Genomic DNA, 21,467 nt, shown 5'->3' with positions numbered 1-21,467 from the left:
AGCTGAAAGCCATCCCTCTGTAACAGGACCACCCAGTAACCATGAAGTACAACAATATCGCATGATAGAGGTGCGAGACCACTTTACAAAGGAATTTGGTCAAATTTGAAACCTCCAACAGAGGGTACGGATAACTGATACACAGCCTCTGCACTGTAAGAGGAAGCACATGACACTTGAACAGAATATTTTGAGAACTGTTCTTCAAATTTGGATAATACCCATCTAGGAAACCTGAAAAGCTTTTAGTTTATTTTCAAAACTTAAGTTTGTGATTGCCAAAAAGGAACAAAAACACAAGAAACACACACTAAAATCAGTGGATCTGCATTCATTTCATAATGTATGCTAGTTTGTTTACAACTCATAAATCCCTTTAGCTGCCGCAGATTTATGGTGTGTGTTACAGTCAGAGGCGGTCACATGGTCACGGTGGCAGTCTGAGAAAGAGGATTATGAGAGGATCCACTGACGAAACAGTCTAGCCAGATTGGGCGTGCCCTGCGTCGACCCCGGCCCCTCACAGTGTTATTAGAGAGCACTGGCAGCATCCCGCTCTCCCGTCATCCCTGACTCTCGCATTCATTTAAACAGAGGCCTCTCAATCCCCAACACCGGATCTGAAGCAATTCCATTAACCTGGGCTTTACCGAGGATCCACGAGAATATCCTCAGCCCAAGAGGAGCAACGGCTAGTCCTGCACTTAAACCATCTCATTACAGATCTACATTCACCTAATCATTAAAACATAAGGGCATTATCATCCTTGCATTATCATAGACTTTTAAATGCATTCACAGATTAATATGCATGTTAATACTATAATACAGTGAGGTCACTCTGGGGTTAAACGGTGCATACATACAGTACTGTGCTTAAACCATTTTCATTCTAAAAACCCCTTAAAGAAACAGAGAAGGGACCCCAATACATAGTGTATAAAAATCAATTTATACATATATTGAACTTATTATACATAATGTTTAAAAATAATAATAATATTTTTTAATTATGTTATATTTATATGGATGAATATCACACTTTTTATATATTGTAATATATTTAAAGGGACAACTTCTTAAATTTAGATTTTGGTTCAAGTTAATGTGCTTAACGCACAAAAATGTGTTATCCAAAAATATACCCCTTTCTGAAGACTACTGCTTAAGCTTTTACAACCATTATATCTTACCAATAATTGGTGCAATCTTCTTTTGAGATGTGTCTCCGCATGTGACATTCAGTATTTAACACCTCGGGTGACATCACTGCTATGATTTGAGTTCGTTTGATGCCAGCGTGACTCATGACATCAGCAGGATGGTGTTCCCAGGTAAGAGCCTCGTGTTACCTTCCTAATACTGTCTAACTGCGGTTCATTTTCAGTCCAGTCCTCTGCAGGTCAGGCTGTCCAGCTCTTATCGCACAGGATGGCCTTTTCACCGTATTCCTCACTGGCAGGGAGAGCGACTGATACGCCGTCTAGATTCTAGAAAATAAGTAACCGTGTGTGTGTGTGTGTGTGTGTGTGTATGACCTGAAAGTACAACGTGACCTGTAAACACGATTAAGCAAAAAAAAAAAAAAAAAAAAAAAAAAACTGCCAGTATTCCCTAATACTAAATCATGTAATTTAGCAATGATGGATGACCAGCCGCACTTTATGTGATTAAAATAAATAAAAAAATCAGACAGCTTTAAAGAAAGTGCATGAATATAATCCAAATTAGGGTAAAGGCTGGTGTAAATGAGCTTTTAATCTTTAAATTGTAATGTCACATATATTTACAGTACATGCTTAAAGAGGATATGCCTGACAATATGTAAAAACGGACAATGAGATGGAAACATTCAGGGTTTCGAAGCTGATTTCATTCATTCATTTAGCAGATGAGAGAAATTCAATTAAGATGGAGTTCACTGGCTTAAGGCCAACAGATGGAATTATCAGAACCATTACAATACGCTTTATTGAGACGCTCTCTGCTTGTTTAACAACATCACAAAAGGGCACATCACAACTAATGAAGGGATTCTAACAGATGTCCAAACAACCTGAGAAAACCACTCACATTAGTCTCATTCATGAATACTACAAATCAGACCATTCAGTTCTGACATCTCTGACCAAACAGCTGTCAAAAAGCTTCTGAACATGCAGAATTGTTTAAAGAAGATCCCAGCCAGTCTGAACACCTTTATCATTTAGATTCCGCAAATACTGTCCTCGTCTGCATTACAGTCTGTTCTATTTCATAGGAGAGAAGCAGCAGAAAGAGAAGTGGAAAGAGAAGGAACTAAGGAGGAATAAACATTCTCCTGCAGAGGCTCAGTATTTAAGGTTTTTCCTAGAGATATTTTTTCCTAGAACTCCACTCTGTCATTTGAAAGAATGTACAGAAAGTCCAATCGACCGCAGCGTCTGGTTAGCCGAGTCTGTATAAAATAAAAAAAAGACAGCAACTGATCCTGATCGTCTGTTTATTTTCATTTCGGCCTTGAGACATTACTCCACGTTTGTGTGCTAATCACAGCGCCGACCTGAAATGCTCCACCACCACAGAATATTTTATAGTACATTACGGCACAGCTGTAGCGCAGACACTGTTGCTCAAGTTTCACAGTAAGCAAGAGATTTCCCTACAGAAGACTTCAAATTCTCAGCTTCAGCGTCCTTTAGACTCGTGCTCTCAGTTGAATTACGTCAGAGAGGGGGATTCACATGGATTCAGCAGCTTAAAACTGTAGCCTATAGAGTTATGGATCACTACATCTCAGACACTGCAGTCATTTATCTTTATTATTGAATTAAAGCCTTCAACTTCGGCCAAATCAACTAAGATTTTGAGCTGGAAAATATATCAGGCTCCATAAAAATCCCTCAAATGTTCATGGTGCGCAATAGATCGTCTTACATCATTAAAATGCACATAATTCACAACCACACACGCTGTTGTTATCGCTTCCATAAGCGATTTTTGGATGTTCCCATAACAACAATCCACAATGGGTGGAAAGCTGTGACAGGAACGAGTTAGCGAGGGAGGTGCGATCCAAAAATTTCTCTCCTTCTACTCCCTTTTTCTCCCACCATGTGCTTCTCTTTCTTTTACTCAGTTCTTTTCTGCCTTTTCAGTTTTTCCAAAGTCCGTATGTGCTGACAAGCGCTTCATAAATGTTAACAACTTTGTGGCTCATGTCATTTTTTAAACATTCTTTCAGACAAGCAAGGTCATTGCGACTGTCAAGGAAAGTACTAGACCTTCTTAGCATTCCAACAAAACAGGAATTTCATTTATTAGTGATAAGTGAATTATGAGTTTACATAACTCTGTTGCTCCTATGCAGCAGAAACCACAACTTTCGTCCCATGTCTGTCACGAGAGTGATTTCCCACAGCGAGCAAATAACAACAGAGTACTGACCACATCAACACCCCGGCACCCAAACACATCCTCCTATCATAATATTGACTTCCTCTCTCAGTTGTTTCCAATGGACACTGTGAGAGAAGAGGTGGTTTCTACTAAAGATGGAATCCATGTTTAGTCTTCTTAAGCAGGCATGTCTTTTACAGTAAAAGTTTATGTGAAAGTGGTCACACTTTTAGAAAATGAAAATTAATCCAAACATAAAAATAGTGTTGTCATTTACCACCCTCGTTCTAACCCCCGTATTTTCTTTATTCTGCGAAAAATAAAAGATGATGTTTGGTAGAACATCACGATAATTATAAAGAGAACTATAACAATAACTATAACGATGATGATTATATTAGCATAGCATCCACACCAACTGACGGTAATGTTTTGCTTATTATAAGCATACAGCAGTTATGGTGTCTGCGGCATTTAATACTCAAGCTGTTTAAAGATTGTCTGTCAAAGTTTTTATCATTCATCCTTTGTGTCGTTATCAATGTAGCTGTGTGGTGGACTATTTTATGCACCTATTTGCATAGATTTAGAATGATTAATAAAAGTGAACGGGCCATAATTCAAATAAAAGCAGCTTGCATAGTCTGCTTAACATCTCATTTCGTGTTTCATGGTAAAACAAAACTTTCCTTTGTCAAAAAAGGCTGTGGAACAACGACTGACAAAATACTCCTCCCTTTTCCATTAATCTTGATTAAAATACTTTGAATGGAAAACTTTCAGAATCAACCTTTGATTTCAGGAACTGTGGATGGTGTAGTATCACTTTTTCAATGTCCAGTTTGTTCCAGCCCTTATTTATAATACTGTACACTGCTTCTTATTCCCCCTGCACTGCTGATGCTGTGTCTAATCTTGAGAAGGAATGTGACCTTGTCTTTTGTCCTTGGTTGTGCAGAGGACAGGTCCACTAAGCTCAATTTGGCCTTCCCTGTCATCTATGGAGCAGATGCACATCAACAAAACTGGCAGGAAATCAGGCAGGCAGAATGACTGATGACCCTTATAGGTCAAATAACAGTTTATCACAGTGATTATGTGGGAATGGAAGTGGAAAGCGTACAAGATATGCCTCAATGCCAAAATAATTTCACTAGGTACACAAAACAATGTTCAAGAACTTTTAAAAATGATTGATACCTTTATAATATTGACAGCGTCACAACACTTTAGTACTTAAGTACAATAGAGTATGAGGATCCGTCTTATTCAACAAGGACGCCGTTTATATGCAAATCATCCAACTCTCAAAAACACATCATCACTCTAAGACTCGACAAAGCAGGGACTTTGTTATTTCTTAACATCAGCCCGTTATTTCCCAACAGATTCCTGCATGAGCCGAGTGATAACAAGTGTTTGCTAGTATTTGGGCTTGTCTATGCAGAAGGAGCACTGAGATTGGCTTCTCAGGAAAGGGCCACGGCTGTTACCCAGTGTCTCAGTCTGACTGAGATTACTACAGACCTGTCAGCTCTATCAGAAAGGGAAGTGCTTTCTGTTGGCGAGATAACTCCAACACCGATCCGTACAAAACTCTTCTGTCTCACCTATCTCTGCCGCTCATTACTGTTCATATCTGGGTGGGGAGGAGTGTTTTTATCTTCCAACGAAGCACAAACCATCCAATGTTCTGTTCTGTCATGCAGTGGATGGGTCAGAAGGGTCGATTAGTCAGTTAATGTGGTCTATAAGGTTATATTTATTTTAACTTTAATATTTTGCATGACTGTTCGCACACGGAAACTCAGAGAATTTTGTTTCTAAATTTGTCCCCTTTTAAGCAAAGAGCAAGTGGTATTCTATTATCCGTAACAAAAAAACATTTTCGTTAATTTAAATAAAAATGGATGTTCGGTAAGTTCAAATATAAGTCATAAAAGCTGAACAGTCAGGTTTGAACATATCCCTGTGCCTTTAGGTTCGGTATCTTTAGGTTCAGTGTTAAAAATGCCAATGTGAAGGCAAAGCAGACCAGGACAAATCAAGTGAACCGAACTACACGTGTGAATGCACCCTAAAATAGAAAGAAACAAACAACTAAATATTTTGATACATATTTTATTAAAAAACTAAAAATCTTTCCAATTTGCAAGCAATAAACATACAAATGCCATTAGATAGCTATAACAATAGACTGTTAAACATGTTTTTTAAATGATACCAGCATTAACTTATAAATATACTTAAATAATTAAATATACTTTATTTGTCCTTTGTTCACATCTGACTTGCATAGTTGGGGACACTTCATTTTTTTTGCAATATTACTGATTTGACTGCACTGATAGTTTTGGATGAGAACTCAACTTTACTGTCTTCTGCTGAACTGCATTGTAACTCATTTCATAATTGATGTACTTCACCCAGTTATTGAACCGAAATGAATCAACACAGAGCTGATTTCAACTGAATAATGACGGTTTACTATTGACCTTTTAGAGCTGCTCTACAGCAGAATTGAATTATTTTTGCATCATTGAATCATTATTTTCCCCTTTATCACAACAATCTGTATTGTGTAAAGCGCTATATAAATAAAGGTCACTTGCATGTGACATTTTTTGCATCTTTTGTTGTCTTTCAGCATCTCACACCACGTGCATTGTATTTTATAATGACGTGTCAATTTAAAATTAAAGTTAAAACCAAAAAATGTAATTAAAAAAAGTAAGAGCCCTTCATTCGGTTACATTGTTATGCTTCCTGTCAGGTTGTTTTTGAACACAATGCATCCTGCGTGAACACACCCTAAGAAAGTGATCAGATTGTGGTGGACATGACCCTAAATCATTACCCTAAGTCCAATTAAATAGGGCTTCCTTAAGACCAACTGGTCGACTAGACATTACCTTTTATGACGCTTTCAGTTTTCTAATTAGCACTGTGTTAGAACTCGATAAGGAAACCCCTAGGCGTTCTTTTGGTGTCAGAGGGGTTAATTCCTTATAAAGTGTGTGATGGCAATTTCTTAGAATTACTTGTGTGCTGAGGTTTTAGATGTGTGAAGGAGACTGAGTACAGGAAACGCTGCGTATTTTTGAAGAACTAGGCCCCAGCGAGTCCACCGTTCATCTATGCTGCTTCACACTTTCACTCTTTGTTTCTTGACTCTCGGCCGAGGGACCTGGGCTTTCTTGTAATTGAACTTTCTATGACGAGATGTCCATTTTTTCCTCAAACAAAAATAGTGTAGGTTCATGACAGCACTACTGTGTAGGGTGCTTTACCTCAGACTCAAACTTGTTCTGGAAAAAGAAGAAGCTCCATTTTGAAGATGAAGACTCATTGTGGGTCTACATTCTCAATATTTTCTCTCATCCTACAAAGAAAAGAAAAAAAGCATGAACTATTGTCATAAGCAGATTTCATTTAGTTGTTCTCACAGAGTTCTGCTCATGTAACTTAAGAAAAATCAAGAAATAGTTGAGTTGTTATTCTCTCATGTCACCAGTTTTATGAGGGACTTCAAGCTGAAAATAGTCTCTGAACTCATTGATCTCACAGAGTGGGCAGATGTTGCTCTGATCTCACACAGGAAATACAACCTGTCAACTACTAGCATAGTTTCTAATCTGCCATTTAAAGACCCACAACAGTTTCATTTCTTTTTTTCATCATAATTTTAATACCAAAAACCTGGTCACCCCCAGTGCCAAGAAACCTGCTTCAGTTCTCTCAAGGTTCAAGATTCATTAAAAAAGAAAATAATACTTAAAATCAACACAATATTTTGTGTGATTTTGCCAGAATCTATTTACTAGTCTACACCTTTTCTAAATCTGCTTTGTGATCAGGTTTACAGTATCTGGGTCTACTTTCAATAAAAAAAAGAAAAAATGCTTTTCAATGAACTTAATGGTAAATGTTGCTGAAGGTCAAGTTAAAGGTTTAACCTTGGTAACATATAGATACTAAACATCAGATGATAACCTAATTTATTAAAGAAGTACATTATAAATAAAGAAAAGCCACTACCATTTGTACTTTTATTGTAGAGAGGAAAGATAAGCACTTTCAGTCAATAATATCGCGTATGCTTTTGTCCTTTTCCATGACAGACAATACACAATATACCTGAAAAGAAACCTATAAAATGACAAATAAGAGCATTTTGGGTAATATGAAAAAGGAGAGGATGATACTGAAAAACACAGTGAAAACATTATATATAATATAATAATGAATAATATATATATTTTTTCAGTTGTATCCAGTCACCAAATAAAACTATGATTAACACAAACCACAGTTTATATGCAGCATGACCATAAGTACCATGACAGATAACATTTGGAATGACAGTTTACATCCAAGGTGTGACTAACAGTCAAACAGTGTAATAGTTAACAATTATTGCCAGTTTTAAAGCTGTTTGTGTGCACAGATTAGATTTCCTCTTGTCCATTTATAGGCTACACAGCATCACAATACAGACAGAGGAAGAGCAAGTGACGCAGAGTCTTATGTGATTAATAGTATATTCTGAGTGCTTGGCTTAAGTCTAAAAGTCAAGGGCAGGAAAACAAATACAAGTCACACATTAATGAATATAATAATCCAGCAAACCTTGCGATCTTTTCAAGACAATTCCACCACAATATAACTTTCAGGCTTGCGTGATCTGTGCATTAAAATCATCAAATAAAATATGAAATCTCAGCAGGTTGTGTCACAGCAAGAGCAGAGGAGATGTGACAGGATAGCACTGGATGCTGCTTCAGAGAGGTTTGGTGTTATATGAATGTACAGTGTGCAATGCACTCAAATGAACTTGCAAATAAACATACACGCATTCACATACACACAAAACATACAGGTAGCTGACTAGTAGGGCAGGCAAAAATAAACACTAAGTCCTGTGAGAACAAGGAATCAGAGCCAGACTAGAATACTAGCAACCTTCTGGGAACCAGACACACACAGCCAACTATGCCTGGCAAGGCCAACCCGCCTGAATCCTGCCAAAGAGGTCTGCCTCGTGCCAGCACCAAAGCAACTCTCACTTAGAGCGAGAATTGAATATGGGGCAGGCAAGGGTGTCAGCCGAGCAGGAAAGATCACAGGCACGTAGAAGACGCCCACTGCAGCCTCACCTCAGAGTATGAAGAGAGCACTAGAGAGGAGCAGATGAGTCAGTGTGAGAGAGGTGCTATTCAGCGCTCTGCTGCTCACTGGGCTTTTTCATGTGGGAGCAGACGAGAAATGACCCAGTGAAACCAGAGTGGATTCCCCACCTCTAAAAATAACCAATGAATGTACATTACGGTTAATTGAACATATATTCTAAACGATAATTAGTGGCGTTCACACATGTAAAATTCACCACTATGCTGTGCTTACGTAAAATAATACAAATTGAAATAAAATAAAGAAGCAAATAAAGATAGGAAGATAGACAGATGGATTGAGGGGGGAAAAGTCCAATATTGGCAAAAAACTACTTACTGGCCAGAATTAAAAGGGCATTGGATGTTTAAATGTCAGAGTAATATCATAACTCAATTTATGTAAAATAAAGTACCAATCACATTATGGTATTATTTATATCTGTACCACAAACAACTTGCTCAATAACAAAAAGACACTGTCATTATATTTTCAAAACAGCATTACTTCACTCCCTGTAAAAGTGCAGCCGCAACGAGAAAAAGCAAAACAGTACAACCATAAAGTTTTACTGGTGTTATTAAAAAGGATTCTGCAGTTCACTTATTAGGCACTTAGGTTTCTTAATAAAAGAGCTGTAGCTAAACAGCGCCATGGGTTTGGAAACTATACCGGGGGAACCAGATTTTATTATCAACATTCAGCCATGTTTGATCAAATCGCATTTCACACAAACACGAAAAACCATCAGCCAACACATTGGTTGATCTTATCGAATGACGGGAGGCTGTCAGCAGGTTTGTGTTAGATTAAAACAAATGTAATCATCTCTTCATGGATGGCACAACCATTATTATAACAAGCAAAAACACAGAAAATGCATGGTTTTCACCAAACACATGTTATCTAATATCTAATCAGAATGATTCACTGACAGAACACATGCTACAATAAAACCCAAGGGAATGGTGTTCAATTTTATTACTGTGTGTGCATCCTTTCTTGTTGAGCTTTGAACCTGGTAATTCTTTCTTGACTAGAGCATTTTGTCAGAGCATGGCAAACACAATAGGGAATTACTCTGCTGGGATCCAAATTCCAAAAGCATTAGTACAAACCCTCCATAGAAAGACAGGCTACATGTGGTTAAAACCACCCATTTTATACAGGTTCCAAAAAGTGGCTAATGTATCATGGCCATTACATTCAGGCAATGTCACAAACGTGGCTGGGTATGAGTTACTAGGACAGCAGGAGGAGTATTATTAGAGCCCTCATGCACTGAGACTCCTTGTTTGTAATACAATGGGCCTGGTTGGTTCCCATCACATCCATAATGCCTCCATGGTGAAAGTCTGGCACGTTATGTTAACTTGTGTGTGAGTGAGCGGGCGAGCGTAATCTCAACACTACTGTTTGAAGATACATATTGACAATTGTGCTTCTATGCTGGCTTTCAGGGTGTGTTTACAAACCTCCCAGAGTTCCTGTCCATGTTGTGGAGGATTTCTGCCGGGATCCTTTGAGGACGGTGCAATCCATCAGTACAGGGCATGTTCAGCCCATTATCAGTGCACTGATAAGATAATCAAACATGTCACTCTCTACACAAAATGTTACTTTCTGTCTTTCAAACAAATGCACCAACGTACTAGGAAGAAATCAAAGAACTGGCACAGGTCTCTATGACCTTACAAAAACAACGTGCAGAGGGGTCAAGAGGCCTGTTTATTTCCAGATTTAAATTAGATTTCAAATGCCAGTTTACTCCACTAAGTCTCTTATGTTCATCAAAGCTGCATTTATTTAATAAAACGTACAGTAAAAGTAATATTGTGAAATATTATTTAAAAATAATTGTTTTCTATTTTAATATATTCTAATATTATTCCTGGCATGGCAAAGCTGAATTTCCAGCAGTCAATTTTGCTCCATTGTTCAGTGTCAGATGCTGATGCTGATTTGGTGCTCAAGAAACATTTCTTATTATTATCAATGTTGAAAACAATTGTGATAGAAAGTTTAAACAGCATTTATTTGAAATAGATATATTTTATAACAATATAAATGACTTTAGATCAATTTAATGCATGCTTGCAGAATACAAGAATTATATATATATTAAAAAATATATATATTGGGGGGCAATTGGGGATTATCTTAACTCATAATACAGAACCAAAACAACAAACCCTATTGCTCACTACAGAGGCAAGACACACAGCACATGGCTATATATATACATACTGAGTTTGGGATAATATTAGCGAATAATATAGTGGATAAATAAGATAGTGAAAGACCAAACCAACCAATGAGCACTCTCAAGATAATACTGATAATCTTACTCAGAATATTAATTAACAGAAAATGGGACATTAATTATTCTGATCACGGAAAGTCTTTATACATACATTCTGGTTGCTACAGTAGATGCGAAAACAAACCAGATGAGGGCCAAAATATTTGTGACTCGAGAGAGAGTTTACTGTCAGTCTGTACTGATCTCGAGGAATTTGTTGCAGCGCTGCCGAGAGTCAAACATCTCTTTCATCCTTTAACTGGGGTCAAATCAACAAAGTTCAGGCCTGCAGGCAACAAACAGAGTCCATAGAAAACAGTTAACCCTTTTACAACTGTAACTATGAACTGCCAACAAGGCGTTCTACAAGCCTCTTTCAAGAGCCTGAAGCGTACAAAGTAAAGACACCCTGCGAAACATGAAAATGCTCATGTGACAAACAGTTTATTCTGAGCAAATAGAACATACAGAGGACTTATTGTCCCTCAACACACACACACACACACACACAGGATTTGGCCTGGCAGTTATTCTTCAGTTAAATGTCAGTCAGTCTTCAGGCAATTGCCGTCAACAATACCGCCACACAGGTCAGGTGACTGTCTACAGCTACACGTGACGCATGTGAAGCTGGCATCGACCCACCAGCTGTTGAATAACAGCATGAAATCGGAGAATGTCACACTCATCCTCACAAAGCAATGAAAATCCTGTCTTCCCGGATTCACTGCTAAGGGTACGTGTTGTTTTCTAGTAAGGGGTCATTGACAAATAGGTCAGCTGTTTCATCTGGCTCAGGGGGGCAATTGGGGATTGGAGAGAGGGATCCGATTTGAATATTCAAATTAACAGCATTTGTGTTTACCAGAATTGCTGTCCTTTTGATTACTAATGTAAATGCCTCCCTTTGGGATCTGAAATATTGTAATTGCTCCATTTGTGAGCTTATTTAAAAGGTAATTACCATGCGATCTTAAGATATATGAATCCTCCTCCTGCATAATTTATCATGGTGAGGGATAGGAAGAGATAGTCATTTAAACTGCTTTCCTTGTCAAGACTTGCAAAGACATGCTGTGGATTTTTTCAATAAAAACTGTTTTGCAGGCAGTTTGAAGAGGCAAGCCATTACAATTCTGTGATCTCATAACATTTGTAGCAATTAAGCAGTGTTTACGAAACACTTTGACATCAACATAGGCAATAAGCAAGACTTTACAAGACTTAAAAATCAGGTTATTCCATTCCCCCATAGTGACGTCAAAACCTAATGCTTAGTGTATATTCCATTTGTTATGCGAGATGTGTTATATAAATTAGCAGTACCATAACTGTATCACACAGTTTGCAATATATTTCTTCCTCCCCTACCGCAAAACGCTCGCTCTGTCTGAATACGCTTAAATCTGCAGTAAAGACACTTTCACTGGAGAAAACTCATTAATTACAAACACACACACACACACAAAATCAAAACTTTTGGGTCAGAACTTGTTTTTTTAAATAAATTCAGCAAAGACACATTAATCTAATCAAAAGTGACAAAGACTTTTTACATAGTTACAATTTTTTTTTCTTTTGACCTTTCTATTCATCAAAGAATCCTGAAAACAAATTCACCCCAATTAAAAAACACACAAAAAAAAAAATGTCAACATTGACAATAATACTAAGAAATGTTTCTTGAGCACCAAATCTATTGTGATTTCTGATTGATTGATTTTTTATTTAAAAGGGACCATGTGCAATTAAAAACATAAATGTAAACATTTGATGCATTACACCAGAGTTATTAGCCTTAGGCTAATTTAGACTGTGTAATGAAGACTGAAGTAAATGATGCTGAAAATTCAGTTTGGCCATCACAGGAATACATTATATTTTACAATATTATTTTATGATATTTTACAACATTACTGTTTTTTGCAAATAAAGTAAATGCAGCATTGGTGAGCATAAGAGACTCCTTAAAAAAAAAAAATTCCAAACTGTATTTCATTCAAGCATGAATGATAATTGCGGATTTGGCATTGTTCAGAATGATTGCACACACAGAATCCAAACCAGCAAGGTGGCCCGAGCAGCTTTGGAGGTGTGCCAGGCCAAGTCTAGGCTACTGTATGTGGGAAGGGTAAAACAACAGAAAGTTCTCCAATGTATGAACAAGAGAACTTGCTTACCCTGAGTGAGAACACACATACTGATTATGCAGATGCTGCACTGCAAACACAGATCACTATCAGCTGCTGTGCTGACGGCGGAAGTTTTACTGCGACACAGCCGGGGGAAAACGCTCAGAGGCCCCTCAGAGTGACAGGCCAGGAACAGCCTCTCTAGGCATTTCATTCACAAGGGCAAGTGGCACACTGTTGAGAAGAAAAATGTGTACCTCAGGAACAGAATAAAACGTCAAAAAGCTCAGGGACATTCAGGAACTAGCTGTACAAAAATGATCAAATGTTTCCTTTCAGAATCATACCATAAAAGACAATACCGCAAAGCAGAAAGGATTCTGGGAAGAATAAAGAAACATACTATGAATAGCTCAGGGTTTGAGGTGAAATCGGTGGGGAGTCTTGCAGCATGTAAAGAAGAGGTTGCTGGTGGCAATGAGAGAAACAGGAGGAATGGGTCAGATTGATGAGGAAGACCTTCAAGCTGTTTCAAAGCTTCAGTGACGCCCACTGGAGACACCAAAACCCAGGAAGACCTGCTATGGCAGAAAGGAAGTGCTCTAAGAAACTAATAAAACAACCGTTTTTATTCAAAATTCCAGCTGTGAGAAAGACCTGAGGACACTAGGATCTCAGGAATTTTTTTCCAGCAATAGATAAAGCAGCAAACAGAGCTGAAACAACAATGCCACGCCACTCAACACTAATTATTTGCTCATTAAACATACTTGTTGTTATAGCACTGACAGATTTGATCGGGATGATAGATTCCATGACACAATGGAGACTGAATGCAAAATGCTGATTGGACAAGCATATGCCTACCGTTTCTTATGGAAAGATCAGCAGCCAATACACTCCATGTATTGTAAACAGATGACTTGTTTGCTTTGACTAACCATTACTTTGGTTTAGTGTAACAATGACCTAATGTTTAAAAATGCTGTTTGTTCACACAGGTCAAAAACCACAAGGCAACAATGACTATTTAAATGGGATTATACAAGATAAATCCCTCTAGACCAATATATGGAAGTCCTGAAACGAAAAATACACCAGTGCTGTCTATTTTTTTTTTCAAGTGAAAGTCAATAAAGCTGAACACAGAGACCGCAGTCACCTGGACTGGCCTCAGGCGCACAGGTTTTCCTGAAACACTTTTACACGCTGTCAGATCACCATCCCTCTCCCTGATAAAGCAAACTGTCTGTTCATTGACAGATCACACTAGAGTGAGGACAACTGACGCTTGCGATCACATTCCTATTTAGCAGTAGTGAAATATGTTAAAAGAAAGTGAGAGTACTACAATCTTATTAGTAGATTTCTATTTTATAAAAGTATGCAACCATGCAGTCTCTTAATCAACATGAGGTCATGAAATTACCATGTATAATAAATAAAAACAATAATAAATTGTTATGTTAATATATTTAATATGATCAAAATAAGAATATTGTTTAATATAATAATTTGTATATTTGTATTACCACAATTATTATTACCTTTGATATTATTAATAACAATAATAAATTGTTATATATTTAACACAATAATATTTATTGTTGATTTTATGATTATTATTATCAATCATCATCATCAAGTAATATCTTCATGAATAAATAAAACTATATTAATATTTAAAATACATTTGAAATATACCGCACTAAAATGGCAAAACACAGCTAACTGCACAATCACTGTCTGCAATTGAAAAAGTTTTGAACTTTAACAGCTTTCACTCTGTATTCTCGGAATTGAAGCATATTTGAGCCAAATCTGTCTGCCACAGGACAGATCATAATTTAAAAAACCCTATTTGAGTCAGTCTTTGTAGGGCAGTACAGCATACAAATATAGGGAGCAAGTGATGGGTACAAGTGTGTGAAAGATGGGCAGTCAAATTCTGCAAAAAAATTCAGAGCCTTTTGCAAGCATGGTCATATCATCTTGAGCTATATAAGGACACAACTAGGGCCAGATGACGCTCGTCACAATCCAAGGCCTGGTGACTTGATCCTTGCAGGAGGCTTCAGCATTACAGCACCTTCACGTGTGGCTTTTTTCCCCCCACGTTGAGCGTCACGTTGGGAGGAACACCTGCTGTGTCATGTCCAGCGACGGTTGGTCCAGCGGAGCATTCGGCTGCCATAATTCCATTTTGGGACAGGGTGGGAATCTGTAGCCGGCTTCCAGCGATGACGTACCCGAAAAGCACAGTAACCGCACGTCACACACATTAGCACACAACGCTCGCATGACGTCCCGTGTCCGTCAGCTGGAATCACAGTCCAAATGAGGCCTGGCAAAGCGGCTGATAACCACAGAGTTGAATCTGTGTCACTTCAATAATCATGTTAAATATTGCAGACTAATAGTAAACAGTTACTCCAGATCTGAAAAGCAACCGAAGGCTATCAAAAAGAAAATGTATGTAATATATAATCAACCACTTTTGTAGTCTCAAAACCCAATCTAAACGCCTATGTACAGCAGCTCTAATATTCGCTGTAGTCAAATATTGATTACAATGTTTTCATTCAAAACAAATGGGTGAGACCCAAACCATTCTTAGAATAGACGCATTACCCGAGTCTCATGAATTTAGTTAATGTCCTAACTCAATGTTTTACACCTGATGTGAGAAAAATGGAAAGAATAGGCAGGTTGATGATGGAAATGGGGGGTGGGACGGGCGGTGGTGGTGAAAGAATGATTGTCTTTTTCTTTCTTTTCAATCTATTTTTGTCTAGTAGTAAAGTTTGGTTTCGCTTTCCGCTGAGATCGCTCAGATCAGGTGTCTTGCTCCCTGTGGTGAGAGATGCATGTGTGGTTGGAAATTACTTTGCTGTATTCAAATGCTGCAGAGGTGTGTATTACATTCTTGGCCGTGGCCCACTGGAGGGGAGGGTCCCCACACATTTTCAGGAAGGAGTGAGTAATACACTGCTCAGCACAAACCCCACTAATATGGTCACTCTAGTGAAGAAAAACAACAGAAAAATATGACTGAAAAACCACAAAATCTGAGAAGGGCTTTAGAACAAATCAATGCCAAGATTTAGCAAACAGTTCACTCAAATGTAACTAATATGTGTCCATATGGGATCACACTGGGAAGAACGTATGCACTTTATCACCTGCTTGTAAGCTATTAAAGGGTTAGTTCACCCAAAAATGAAAATAATGTCATTAATGACTCACCCTCATGTCGTTCTAAGCCCGTAAGACCTCCGTTCATCTTCGGAACACAGTTTAAGATATTTTAGATTTAGTCCGAGAGCTTTCTGTCCCTCTATTGAAAATGCATATACAGTATACTGGCCATGTCCATAAAGGTAATAAAAAGATCATCACAGTAGTCCATGTGACATCAGTGGGTTAGTTAGAAGTTTTTGAAGCATCGAAAATACTTTTTGGTCCAAAAATAACACAAAATAAGACTTTATTCAGCATTGTATTCTCTCCCGGGTCTGTTGTGAATCTGCGTTCAGGACTCCGCAGTGACGCTCCTGACGTAAGACGCTGATGACGTGTTATCTGGTGCGCTCGAGTTTCGTTTACAGTCTGAGGGAGACGCACGCTATATTCAAGCTATTCTACATTGTTTGCGTGGATATCATTTTTTTAATGGTGCGTAAATGTGCATGTCACGGATGAGACACTTTTACAGCGTGCGTTTCCCTCAGTCTATAAATGAAGCTCGGGCGCACCAGATAACACGTCATCAGCGTCTTACGCCATCAGCGTAACTGTGAAGGATTGACAACAGACCCGGGAGAGAATACAATGCTGAATAAAGTCTTATTTTGTGTTATTTTTGGACCAAAAAGTATTTTCGATGCTTCAAAAACTTCTAACTAACCCACTGATGTCACATGGACTACTTTGATGATGTTTTTATTAACTTTATGGACATGGACAGTATACTGTATATGCATTTTCAATAGAGGGACAGAAAGCTCTCGGACTAAATCTAAAATATCTTAAACTGTGTTCCGAAGATGAACGGAGGTCTTACGGGCTTAGAACGACATGAGGGTGAGTCATTAATGACATTATTTTCATTTTTGGGTGAACTAACCCTTTAACATCACATCCTACCAAGGTTTACATTTGCATACCACAGGTGTGCATGTACTGTAGCCATTCATTTATTTGACTAGAGTTGCCAAAGCAGCATTAATAAAAAAATAAAAAACTTGTATTCCTTGTTTGTTAGTATAATAATGTAATAGTTTCTCATAGATTAAATGTAGCAGTGTCATTTACCTCAGTTACTGTTGAGTTAGTCCCTAGGAACACCAAATGGAATTAAAAAAACAACAATGACTACTTCTGAGCAGGTTTCACAAACTAACTCCACTGTTAAGCCATAAAATTACTGCTCAAATAAAGTGCAATGTTATTGAAGTGTCAGTGTTTAGACTTCAATGGGTCTCAGTCAATAATAATTCTGTGGATTATTCATATTTATATTTGGAGCATTTTAAATGAGGGCCCAAAGTTAGTCATTTGCATAAAACGACCAACCATGCCCATACAAATATTAGTATGAAAGTTATTCAAAGTGAATTATGATTTGTTTGAGAAAATGTTTGTATGCAAATTGTATGCACACACATTTGTGTCTATACATGGTCAATGAAATATACCAATTGTCGTTTAGTTGTCTCTATATATGAACCCTATCTTAGGAGAAAGTAGTTTTACACTGAAATTTACGTCACCTCAAATTCAGATCGATTATCAACAGCTGCTGGAAGAACATAAGCCTTAGTGGAACCCGCAGAAGAAACTTTCGATTACGTTCCATTAGATATGCACGCTTGCATCCTGTTCATGCGTTAAACCAACGCTGACGTCTCTGAGGTTGACACACATTTAAAGGTAAGAGTCCCACTACGTTTAAAAGGAGCAGAAACCATAAAAGAGGAACCAGATGAAAGCCAAAATCCCCTAATGCGTCAAGCACGTGGATAGGAACATTGAGACGCTGTACACATTTGCCTATGCTGTTGCTGATACAGAACATTTCTGTTGCCTATGCAACAGCCATTCAGTTTCCCAAATCAATTCTAGAAAAGAAATGTCTTGAACTAATCTAAAATTCACTCTTGAATTCAGGTTGGTGGGGTTGTTAGAAATCAGATCTGGATTCTCCAACCACATCACATACTAACTGCTTACACTTATCCAATGTTTCCAACAGCGTTTAAAATGAGGAACAAACCCAATGATGGGTCACGGTCTCCCTGAAATATTTGAAATGACTAACTAGGATTTCATGAATAATGTTTAATCACTACAGAGGCTAGACAGGAGAAGGGAAGACTGTAAATGAAAAGAGGATGTCCCCATAATAATACACTCAACCACTCGTATACATCTCAGGTTCTTTCTGGTTGTCGTCAATATTACAACAGCCAGTTCCAGTCCTGGAAAATAGAAATCAAGCCGAGTTTCAAGATTTAGTATCACAGGAATGTAACCTTTCACTGATAAAAGTCTCTTTTGTTCACAAAGGCTACATTTATTTGATCAAAAATATAGTAAAAGATTATACAATTAAAATTGTATTACAATTTAAAATAACTGTTTTCTATTTTGATATATTTTACAATGTAATTTATTCCTCTGATGACAAAGCTGATTACTCCCGCAGCATTACATCAAGTTATGATCAATTTCATGCATCCTTGCTGAATAAAAGTATTAATTTCTTTAAAAATAAAAATAAAAACATTTTACTGACTCCAAACTTCTGAATGCTAGTGAATGAATGAACCAACATGCCAAATTTTGCATGAAAGTTAAAATAATACATACCGGTAGTAATGGATGAAGCATTCATTTTTAAACATACAGTAAAGCAAATATCAGGTATGTACATCTTACTTATTGTACCCACTTACAATCCCAAAGAGACTACCAGACTCACATCGCCACAGGTTTACTGATGAAGATAATAATACTAGTCTTTTATTCACACAATATATCCCAATACCTATAATAAATAGTCACTGTCACCATCTTGGAAGAAAAGTGTCCTGTTTTATATGCATTTACATATGAAAGGCAGGCACACACAATCCTTTCTATTCTAAGATTCAATTCTTTTACAACAACACATTATTTTTTCGGGCCTCATCACATCAGACAATGGGATGTAACAGCAAAAGGATAAGAGGAAGTACCAACCAGCCAAAACAAGTGAATCAGAGGAAATCCGCAATGCCAACCACATTGAGCACACGTGAGTCAGGTTGTGGAGTCCTCTTCAGGAAAATATGAATGCGGTACATTGTTATGAGAGAATTATGAAAACAATGCGCTCACTATCCACATCAGGCGGGCGGTCAAGCGGTGGTGGTAGAGGACTATCTGCAAGTTTCGTTTTTCAATAAGCCATAAGTTGTGTGTTTGGACTGGAGGTGGTGTGGGGACAGTCACTGGTTAATATTTTCCCTTCCAATGCATTACAAGCCAGTAAAACATGTGTTTGCCATTAGCATCTTATTTGTAGTTCTCACTACTACTTGTGATACATCAAAGATAGTGATTCATTGATAAAGACTGTCTATAACACGGATGTTAACGGATGTGAGCTATGAGAAAGAATTGGAAAACAAGTCATACATTGTACTCTTGTAATCAGGTTGTCCACAAGAGGTCAAACTGTTTTTGATGAACCTGTAAACTTGAAACGGTTGATATGAAAACTAGTAGTAGACATCAAAATGAGAACTCAGAAAAGATGAGATTTGCATTGCAAATGTTAACGGCAAATGTGTCCGACTATTTAAACTATGATAAGACCTGCAGAGGCTTGAGCGCCTGTATTTCCAGGCTTTCTGGGAATGCATGGGGGAAAGCAAATGATATTCATTTTAATACTACAACTGATACACTCATGAAGCATAATCATTGGCAGGAGGTCAAGGATTAACAGCAACTAAAGTGTATTACAAGCTCCACAGACCCAGTTTTTCAGTCTGGTTAATCACATTCATAAAGAAAGAAATCCAAGAGCATAAAATTTATGTTATCTCTAAGATGAGAGTAAAAGGTAAACGTAAAATTAGTCATACAATAAATATTATTTACATCTTATATTTTTTGTTGCAATTTTTAGTATTTTTTACCTACAACACATTATGAAAATACAAAAACCTTTTGTTAAATGAATAAAAGCTATGTCTCGGTCAAAAGATGTTGTTAAATTTTGCCTAACACTAAACCTCAGCACATATAAAGTCCAGTAAAGAAAAGCCCATTATCTTAGCAATTGTCTTTTCTAATTTTCATTTAATCTAATATTAATAGTTTATTTTATATCAGCTTCATTTAAAATAACGATATTTAATATTTTTAGTTAACAATAACAACACTGTTGTCTGGAAGGTTTCTTACTTGCTAAACACTGCAAATCTGCCTCATTTTTGCAAATGACTCTAATGAAACCTCTATAGAGTATTTCCTTTGCTCTACAGGGTTTGAGAGAGAGCAAGAGATCTGCGATGTGATGATGACTCAGTCTGAACTCAATGAACCTTCTCAAACTCATTTAGCAAAAAAGTTCCCGCCCCTTCTAGCTCTCCGCTCCTCCCCCTCCTCCCTCTCTCTCTCTCTCTGCACTCAGCTGACTCTGCTGTCTGTAATGGAGATGAATGTGACATCTTCCTGTCTGTGTGTACTCAGCTAACTCTCTCAGCTGGGCAGCACCTCTAGCTAATAGAAACAAATCTCTAAGCGCAACAAAGCTATACAAAAACCAGCTTTGCTATCAGATCTACAGCTATTCCCATGGGCCTCAATCCCAGGAAAAGACATTTAAATGGTGGTACACAGATAGGTAGGGAGACAAAAGTAATGCCGCAGGGTAAAATCCCCAGCCTCTAACATGGGTCCGTGGGTCAATAGGAATTCGGCCGCGTTCAGTGACATCATAACAAAATAGTGCAGGTCTATAAACCCAGGGGAGTTCGGGACCCAATAAAGCAAAAGCATGCTGGTGTTACGATGATGCAGTGAGCTCCTGATCCTCAAGCTTACTGTGTTATCAGACCAGGCCATCAAGTCTAATGTCATATATGCGAGGTCCTTCTATAGGTCAACAAGCAAATGGTGCACAGGAACATGATGAAAACAGACCTCTGGACTCCTGACCCAAACTATGATTAAAAGTGGTGAAAAAGCAAATAAATAAAGATGCACAACACATTGATGACCGTATCAGCCATAATTAATCATTAATTATTAGCATCATCGTCATTACCGTATTTTGGCCCATTTTCTTAGTTTCCTTCAATTTATAATATCGGTCAATATATTATTGTATTTCCCAAAATATCTATCAAAAGTAAAGCCAAACTAGAGATTAAAACATTGTGTCACATAGATACAAGTTTTTGCTTTGGACAACAACCAAAACAAGCTATTGT

The 21,467-nt window shown here is 37.6% G+C and overlaps 1 long non-coding RNA gene across 1 annotated transcript in view; it reads right to left on the bottom strand.

The window, feature by feature from the left end:
- Positions 1-5,161: 5,161 nt before the first annotated feature.
- Positions 5,162-21,467, bottom strand: part of LOC306999230 — a 31,768-nt gene continuing 15,462 nt past the window's right edge. Inside the window, exon 3 of the long non-coding RNA XR_013797773.1 lies at positions 5,162-6,760. This is a non-coding gene — a long non-coding RNA (uncharacterized lncRNA). The remainder of the gene's footprint in view (positions 6,761-21,467) is intronic.

This window comes from Phoxinus phoxinus (assembly GCF_949152265.1).
Source record: "Phoxinus phoxinus genome assembly, chromosome: 5".
Taxonomy (NCBI): Eukaryota; Metazoa; Chordata; class Actinopteri; order Cypriniformes; family Leuciscidae; genus Phoxinus; species Phoxinus phoxinus.
This window is presented reverse-complemented; position numbering and strand designations above follow the sequence as displayed.